The sequence below is a fragment of the Octopus sinensis genome, linkage group LG3 (genome assembly GCF_006345805.1).
Source record: "Octopus sinensis linkage group LG3, ASM634580v1, whole genome shotgun sequence".
Lineage (NCBI taxonomy): Eukaryota > Metazoa > Mollusca > Cephalopoda > Octopoda > Octopodidae > Octopus > Octopus sinensis.
In genome coordinates, this window is record NC_042999.1 from 128,169,992 (window position 1) to 128,177,652 (window position 7,661).

Here is a 7,661-nt window from a genome sequence, read left to right on the forward strand (position 1 = left end):
CTGTGTGCCATTGGAAAAGTCAGCAGCTTGGATCAATGGATTCCTCATAAACTTCCCAAGTCTAAGCATGCACAGAGAGATTGTGTACTCTTCTTTGCTGTTATGTTTCATGAATGAACCTTTTTTGGACTGAATAGTGACTGATGACGAGAAATGGGTTTTCTATAAAAATGTCAGGTGCTGGAAACAATGGGTAGGGAAAGGAGAAACACCAGCACCCCAGGCTAAAGAAGGCCTTCACCCATGTAAATTGTTGTTATCTGTTTGGTGAGATATGAAAGGTTTAGTCCACTTTGAATTCTTAAACCCAAACTAAACAATAACAAAGGAGATCTACTGTGAGCAGCTTAAGTTAGCACTAGAAGAAAAATGACCATCTTTGGTTTTAAGTTGAAAAGTGTTCTTCCATCAGGATAATGCTTGGCCATATACAGTGAGAATGACATTCCAAAGGCTAGAGCAGTTTGAATGAGAAATGATGCCCTACCCACCAGATTCACCAGACATTGCCCCATCTGATTATCATTTATTCTGCAGTCTTCAAAATCATTTGGACGGAGAAAATATGAATTCTGTAGATGAGGCCAGAACTATACTGGAGGAGTATTTTTCATTGTGGACACGTGAATTTTGGAAGAGGGGGCCTTACAAGTCTACTAGATAGATGGAAGAGCATTGTGAAAAATGAAGTAGAGTATATTTTAGATTTAAAAGGAACTTTGTTTACCTTAATTTTGAAAAATAAAAGAAGTATTAAAAAAACCACATTATTTATGAGATGACCCAATATATATAGGTGCAGATGTGACTCTGTGGTAAGAAGCTTGTTTCCCAACCACATGGCTCAGAGTTCAATCCCACTGAGTGACACTACAGGCAAATGTCTTCTGCTATAGCCTTGGGCAAACCTAAGCCATTTGAGTGGATTTGGTAGATGGAAACTGAAAGAAGCCTATCGTATATATATATATATATATATATATAGTTCAAATTGTGAATTATTGTGAATTATGAACCTAACAAGTATCTCATTCATTAATTAAGAGGCTTCGTTTGTAGAATCTCATTTCAGAAATCCTTTCAAAGTTTTATCAATGTTTCTATAGTTATAAAATAAATTTTGTGAATAATAAATAAGCCTCTTCAAGTCAGCATTTCCTGCTTCTATATATGTCTTCTTTGGAATTTCTTTTCTGTTAGTTCCTTTCACATGAATCTCCTGGTAGTCCTTTATCCATCTGTATTCATTCATATATATTATGTATCTGGATAGTCATCTCTTTTGCACATTGCATCTGATTCCTGTTACACTCAGATTTCTATCAGCTAATCTGTGCTTCATCATTCATGCATTTTGACATTACACATCCAGAATATCATGCTTGCTTTATTTCTTTCCAACTTCAAACACATCCTCTGCATTCTCCCCATGTCTTTCTGTCGTGTAGCATTGCAGTTTGTATTCACATATTGTATAATCAATCCTTTGCTTGAAGTAAGAGACTCCTTGTTGTCAGCAAAGGTAATCATTGCCTGAAAATTTTCCTTCTTTATTCTTGATCTGACTGCTTTGATTTCGGAAACACCTTCCTCCTCTTGTTTAGGTTGCCTAGGTAGTAGAAGCTATAAGCTACTTCTATAGAGCCTTCTGAGCATTTATATATTTCACTGATGTTCTCACTGCTAACTATTTCTGTGCATCTATAACAGACAATATATACATGCATATACATGTGTGTGTGCATGCGCATATGTGTATGTATTTTCACATGTAAGAATGCATGGAAGGATAGTTTTACTTTAATCCTGTAGTGTTTGTAGTCTCTAGCAATCTTGTTTATTTTATTTTTCTATTTTAATTATTTTTAGCTTGTTGCCATTTTAAAAGCTTTAAACACTTAGAGAATAGCACTTGTATCGCACAAGTGCTTGTCAATATAATATTTGTTATGTTGGTCCACTTTGCATTCCATTTCTTTTTTCAGTATCAGTCAAGAATGGAACCACATATAGATGACAGAACTATTGTTGCAGTGGTTAAGGTTTCATGTGCATATGTGGCAATAGAATATCACTACTTTCATAGTTTCCTCACTCATCAGGGCACATTGAATACATAGTATATGTAGGAGCAGTTTCAATTCTCCAGTAACCCATATAGCTACTTCCTCCATTGAAATCGGTCAGTGTGTAGGAGGTGGTATTTTACTCTATGGTAGAGTAAAAGCTACCATTTATGTATATACATATTTTATATATATATATATATATATATATATATATAGATGTGTGGTTAAGAAACTGGTTTTGCAACCACATGGTCTCTGGTTCTGTTCCATTGTATTGCACTTGGAAAAGTGTCTCCTATCATAGTTTTAGGCCAACCAATGCCATGCAAATGAATTTGGTAGACAAAAACTGTATGGGAGCCTTTCATATATATACTAACTTAAAAGCCACACTCCATGTGGACTTTTAAGCTAGCTCCTGTGGCGGGCGAATAGCGCTTGCTGCCCAAGACTAAAGACTGTGGCGGGCTAATAGCACTTGCAGCCTAAGACTATAATACATCTATAATGACTATTGCCCCAGTGGTGTTTGATCAGAGGTTAAGGAAAGATGAGAATTATTTCTGTAATGCAATCATTCTATTGTTCCAGTCCCAAGTTGAATTCCAACTGTTGGCCAGTTTGTCCTGAAGTTCTTATCTCAATTTAAAATTAACAAAGCATATGTCATATATTTCTCCCCTTGATCTTTGACATCATCTAACAACTGCCAACCAAAATAGCATGAATCAGCCAAGCTTTACTTGCTAGAAATAGCAACCCAAATGCTTTTAAATCAGATCCCAATGCTGGATGTTCAAGAACTAAATGAAGGGCAAATTTTGAATCCCAGGATCATCCTGATTCCAAAAAGGTATATTAAGTCTGTGTAGAGCAAATGTAGACTGAGATACAGGGGTCCCAGCTGCACTGAATTTTGTGTTTATTAATCATCATCATCATCATCATCATCATCATCGTTTAGCGTCCGTTTTCCATGCTAGCATGGGTTGGACGGTTCTACTGGGGTCTGTGAAGCCAGAAGGCTTCATCAGGCCCAGTCAAATCTGGCAGTGTTTCTACGGCTGGATGCCCTTCCTAACGCCAACCACTCCGAGAGTGTAGTGGGTGCTTTTTACGTGCCACCCGCACAGGTGCCAGACAGAGCTGGCAAAATGGCCACGAACGGATGGTGCTTTTTATGTGCCACCAGCACGAGGGCCAGGCGAGGCTGGCAACGGACACGAAACGGGGCGGTGCTGGCAACGGTCGCGAAACGGAGGGTTCTCTTACATGCCACCGGCACTGGCAACACATCTGCAATTTCCATTGATCGATTTCAATTCTGATCCTCACTTGCCTCAACGGGTCTTCACAAGTAGAGTTTCGACATGCCACCGGCACTGGTAACACATCTGCAATTTCCATTGATCGATTTCGATTCTGATCCTCACTTGCCTCAACAGGTCTTCACAAGTAGAGTTTTGTGTCTCAAGAAGGGAAGGTATGCATACGTAGGCCGGCTCCATCCCATGTAGAAGGCCACGGGTTATGGACTCACTTGTCCTGCCGGGTCTTCTCGCGCACAGCACACTTCCAGAGGACTCGGTCGCTAGTCATTTCCTCAGTGAGACCTAAAGTTCAAAGGTCGTGCTTCACCACCTCGTCCCAGGTTTTCCTGGGTCTGCCTCTTCCACAGGTTCCCTCAACCGCTAGGGTGTGGCACTTTTTCACACAACTATCTTCATCCATTCTCGCCACATGACCATACCAGCGCAAACGTCTCTCTTGCACACCACAACTGATGCTTCTTAGGTCCAAATTTTCTCTCAAGGTACTTACACTCTGCCGAGTATGAGTACTGACATTACACATCCATCAGAGCATACTGGCTTCATTTCTTGCGAGCTTACGCATATCCTCAGCAGTCACAGCCCATGTTTCACTGCCATGTAGCATGGCTGTTCGTACACACGCATCATACAGTCTGCCTTTCACTCTGTGCGAGAGGCCTTTTGTCACCAGCGGAGGTAAGAGCTCTCTGAACTTTGCCCAAGCTATTCTTACTCTAGCAGTTACACTTTCAGCACACCCACCCCCGCTGCTGACTTGGTCACCTAGGTAACGGAAACTATCAACTATTTCTAGTTTTTCTCCCTGGAAAGTGACGGAAGTTGGTCTCAGAGCATTTTCAGTGTTTATTGTTCCTGAGCATCTACCACATACAAAAACCATCTTCCTAGTTAGCCTTCCTTTGACATTGATGCACCTCTTATGTGTCCATAGCTTACACTTGGTGCATCTTATAGAGTTTCTACCTACACCTTTTCTACAGATCGAGCAGGGCCATCTACCTGAAGGTGTTTGTGATTTGTCTACCTTCCTACTGATTATGACTTTGGTTTTAGCTAGGTTGACTCTGAGGCCCTTTGATTCTAATCCTTGTTTCCACACCTGAAACTTCTCCTCCAGTTCTGATAGCGACTCAGCAATTAGAGCAAGGTCATCAGCATAGAGGAGCTCCCAAGGGCATCCTGTCTTGAATTCCTCCGTTATTGCCTGGAGGACTATGATAAATAGGAGGGGGCTGAGTACTGAGCCTTGGTGGACCCCTACCTCTACCCGGAATTCTTCACTGTACTCGTTTCCAACCCTCACCCTACTAGCAGCGTCCCTATACATGGCCCGCACAGCTCTCACTAACCATTCATCTATCCCTAGTTTCCTCATTGCCCACCAGATAAGGGATCGGGGGACCCTGTCGAAGGCTTTCTCCATGTCAACAAAAGCCAGCTACAGGGGCTTATCTTTGGCTAGGTATTTCTCCTGCAGCTGCCTTACCAGGAATATAGCATCAGTAGTACTTTTCCCTGGCACAAACCCAAACTGCATCTCATCTAAACTAACTCTCTCTCTAATCAGTTGGGCTATGACCCTCTCCGTAACCTTCATCACCTGATCCAACAGCTTGATACCTCTGTAGTTATTTGTATCTAGGGCGTCACCTTTACCTTTGTAGCAGTTGACTATTATGCTGCTACACCAGTCATTGGGTATGACTCCTTTGTGTATCACCTGATTAACTATACGGGTGACTAGGCTATAGCCGACACTACCAGACATTTTGAGCATCTCTGCAGTGATTCCTGATGGGCCTGGGGCTTTCCCTGTCTTCATGCTTCTAATTGCCTTAGCTACCACGGAACTATCAACTTGGATAGCTGGTCCCTCTGTTGGGTCAACATTCGGCAGACTCTCTTTATCCCATTCATTTTCTTTATTCAGCAACCTTTCATAGTGGCATCTCCAAACCTCTCTCTTTGCATCCTCATTTAGCGCAAGTGAACCATCTTCCATGCGAACACACTTCTCTCCTACCACATCACGATTCTCTCTCACACACTGTCTTGCAACGCGAAGCACCTCCAGTCTTTGGTCCTCACGGCGCAGAACATTGGCAAATTTTTTCTTATCTGCTTCCCCTCTGGCTAAATAAACCTGTCTCCTAGCTTCTCTTTTGGCAGTCTGATACAATTCCCTGCTACCCCCATTTTTCCAGACCTTCCAAGCCTGTCTCTTTTCTCTAATAGCCCTGTCTACAATAGTGTTCCACCACCACGTTATTCTAGGTCGAGAGGGGACTTTGCACCAGCCACAGATCTGGTCAGTGGCTCTCAGCAGGTTGTCCCTTAGATATGTCCAGCTGTTTTCTACCCCCTGTGATGCTCTATCCCCTTCTACTTCGTCAGAGGCTTCAAGTAATATGTCCCTAAATCTCTGTCCATTTGCAGGATCTTTAAGCTTCCAGATCCTTCTTCTCCATATTGGTCGTCTTCTGGTTGTCCTCCTAGTCCTGATCCTAAAGTCACTAACTACCAGTCTATGTTGTGGGGTACATTCTTCACCTGGGAAGGTTTTGGCATTTATAAGCAGCCATCTCTCCCTTTGCCTTGCAAGGATGTAGTCAATTTGGCTGGTATGTTGGCCCGATCGGTAAGTGACTAGGTGGCTGGTAGGTTTCCTGAAGTTAGTGTTGCAAATCATAAGATTATTTGCATCACAGAACTCCAGCAGCCTGGTTCCCTCCTCGTTGCGGGAGCCATAGCCATAGCCTCCATGTACGCCATGGAAGCCCCCAGCATGTCGTCCAACGTGACCATTGAAGTCACCAGCCACAAAGATAAGGTCTCTGTCGTTCGTCAACGAGGTAGTCTGCAGTAGAGTGTCATAGAATCGGTCTTTCTGTCCATCGGGTAGCAGATATATATATGGGGGTGGGGTCTTTGTGTTTGTCCCCTTCAATTTGTTTTATTAAATTCCTCAAGGTTATGCCCCAGCTTTGCCACAGTCCAATAGCTGAAACAAGTAAATGATAAGAAATGTAAAATATATTTTAACATCCATTTTTCCATGTTTGCATAAGTAGGGCAGAATTCATTGAAACAGATTTTTTTTTCTTTGGCTGGATGCTCTTCTTGTCCTTACCAGCCCTCACCTGTTTCCAAGTAAGGTAATATTTCCCCTTGGCCTAACATGTTTTCACAGACTATTGGAAGTGAATGACACTGTTTGCATGATTGACAGTCAGTTACAACTATCACATGATGCCAAGACAAGAAGACAAAATACACATACACACACAACCTTATAGAGGAGATGTCAAGGGACTGAGATATCTGGTACCTTGCTGTACTCAAGAAGACTCATCATCCACAACAGAGTGTTAATTCTTCTCCTCCCCACAAAGAAGAGGATAGGCCTGCAAGAGACCTGTGCCAATGGTGTAAAAAGCATTTGTGCGGGTACCACGTAAACGCATTTGTGCCTGTGCCATGTTAAAAACACCCAGCACACACTGTAAAGTGGTTGGCATTAGAAAGGGCAGCCCATCATAGAAAACAAGCCAAAATCAACTCTGGTCAAACTGTACAAACCATGCTAATATGGAAAACAGTCATTAAAGGATGATGATGATACACACACACACACGCACACACACACATACACATACAATAGTATTCTTTCAATTTCTGTCAGCAAAATTCATTTTAAAGTTTTGGTCAGCCCAGGGCTATAGTAGAAGACATTTATCCTGGATCTAGATATGTGGTTGGGATGCAATATCTTATGACAGTCATGCCATATAAATGTACGTATATATATATATATATATGAATATGTATACATACGTACTTGCTGACATTCACTTCAGGTAGTTCATTGTACACACCTATATGGAATACTTAAATGCTGCAAAACAGAAACTTTATCACAAACTAGTAGTATTGCCCGTCATTGCTCGGGTTTGTTTCGATCCTTTAGAATTGGAATTTTTGAAAAGTAAAAATTTTGCATTATGTAGCTTGTTATTCTGTTTAAGTGAACATTTTTCTGGTTGAAATACACCGAAAAACGGTGACACTTCAGTCAAAAAATCATAAAAAATAGGGCTTTTCATAGAAAAAAACGCACCGTTTTGGTGTAAATAATTGGTCTTAACATGGTCTGATTTGAATTTATCTTCTCCGGAATGAAGAGCAAGCCTTCTTCTATCATACTCTCAATTTTGGTCAACTTGCACTGCAGGGTCTTGCAGGAGATAGTGTTAGTTGA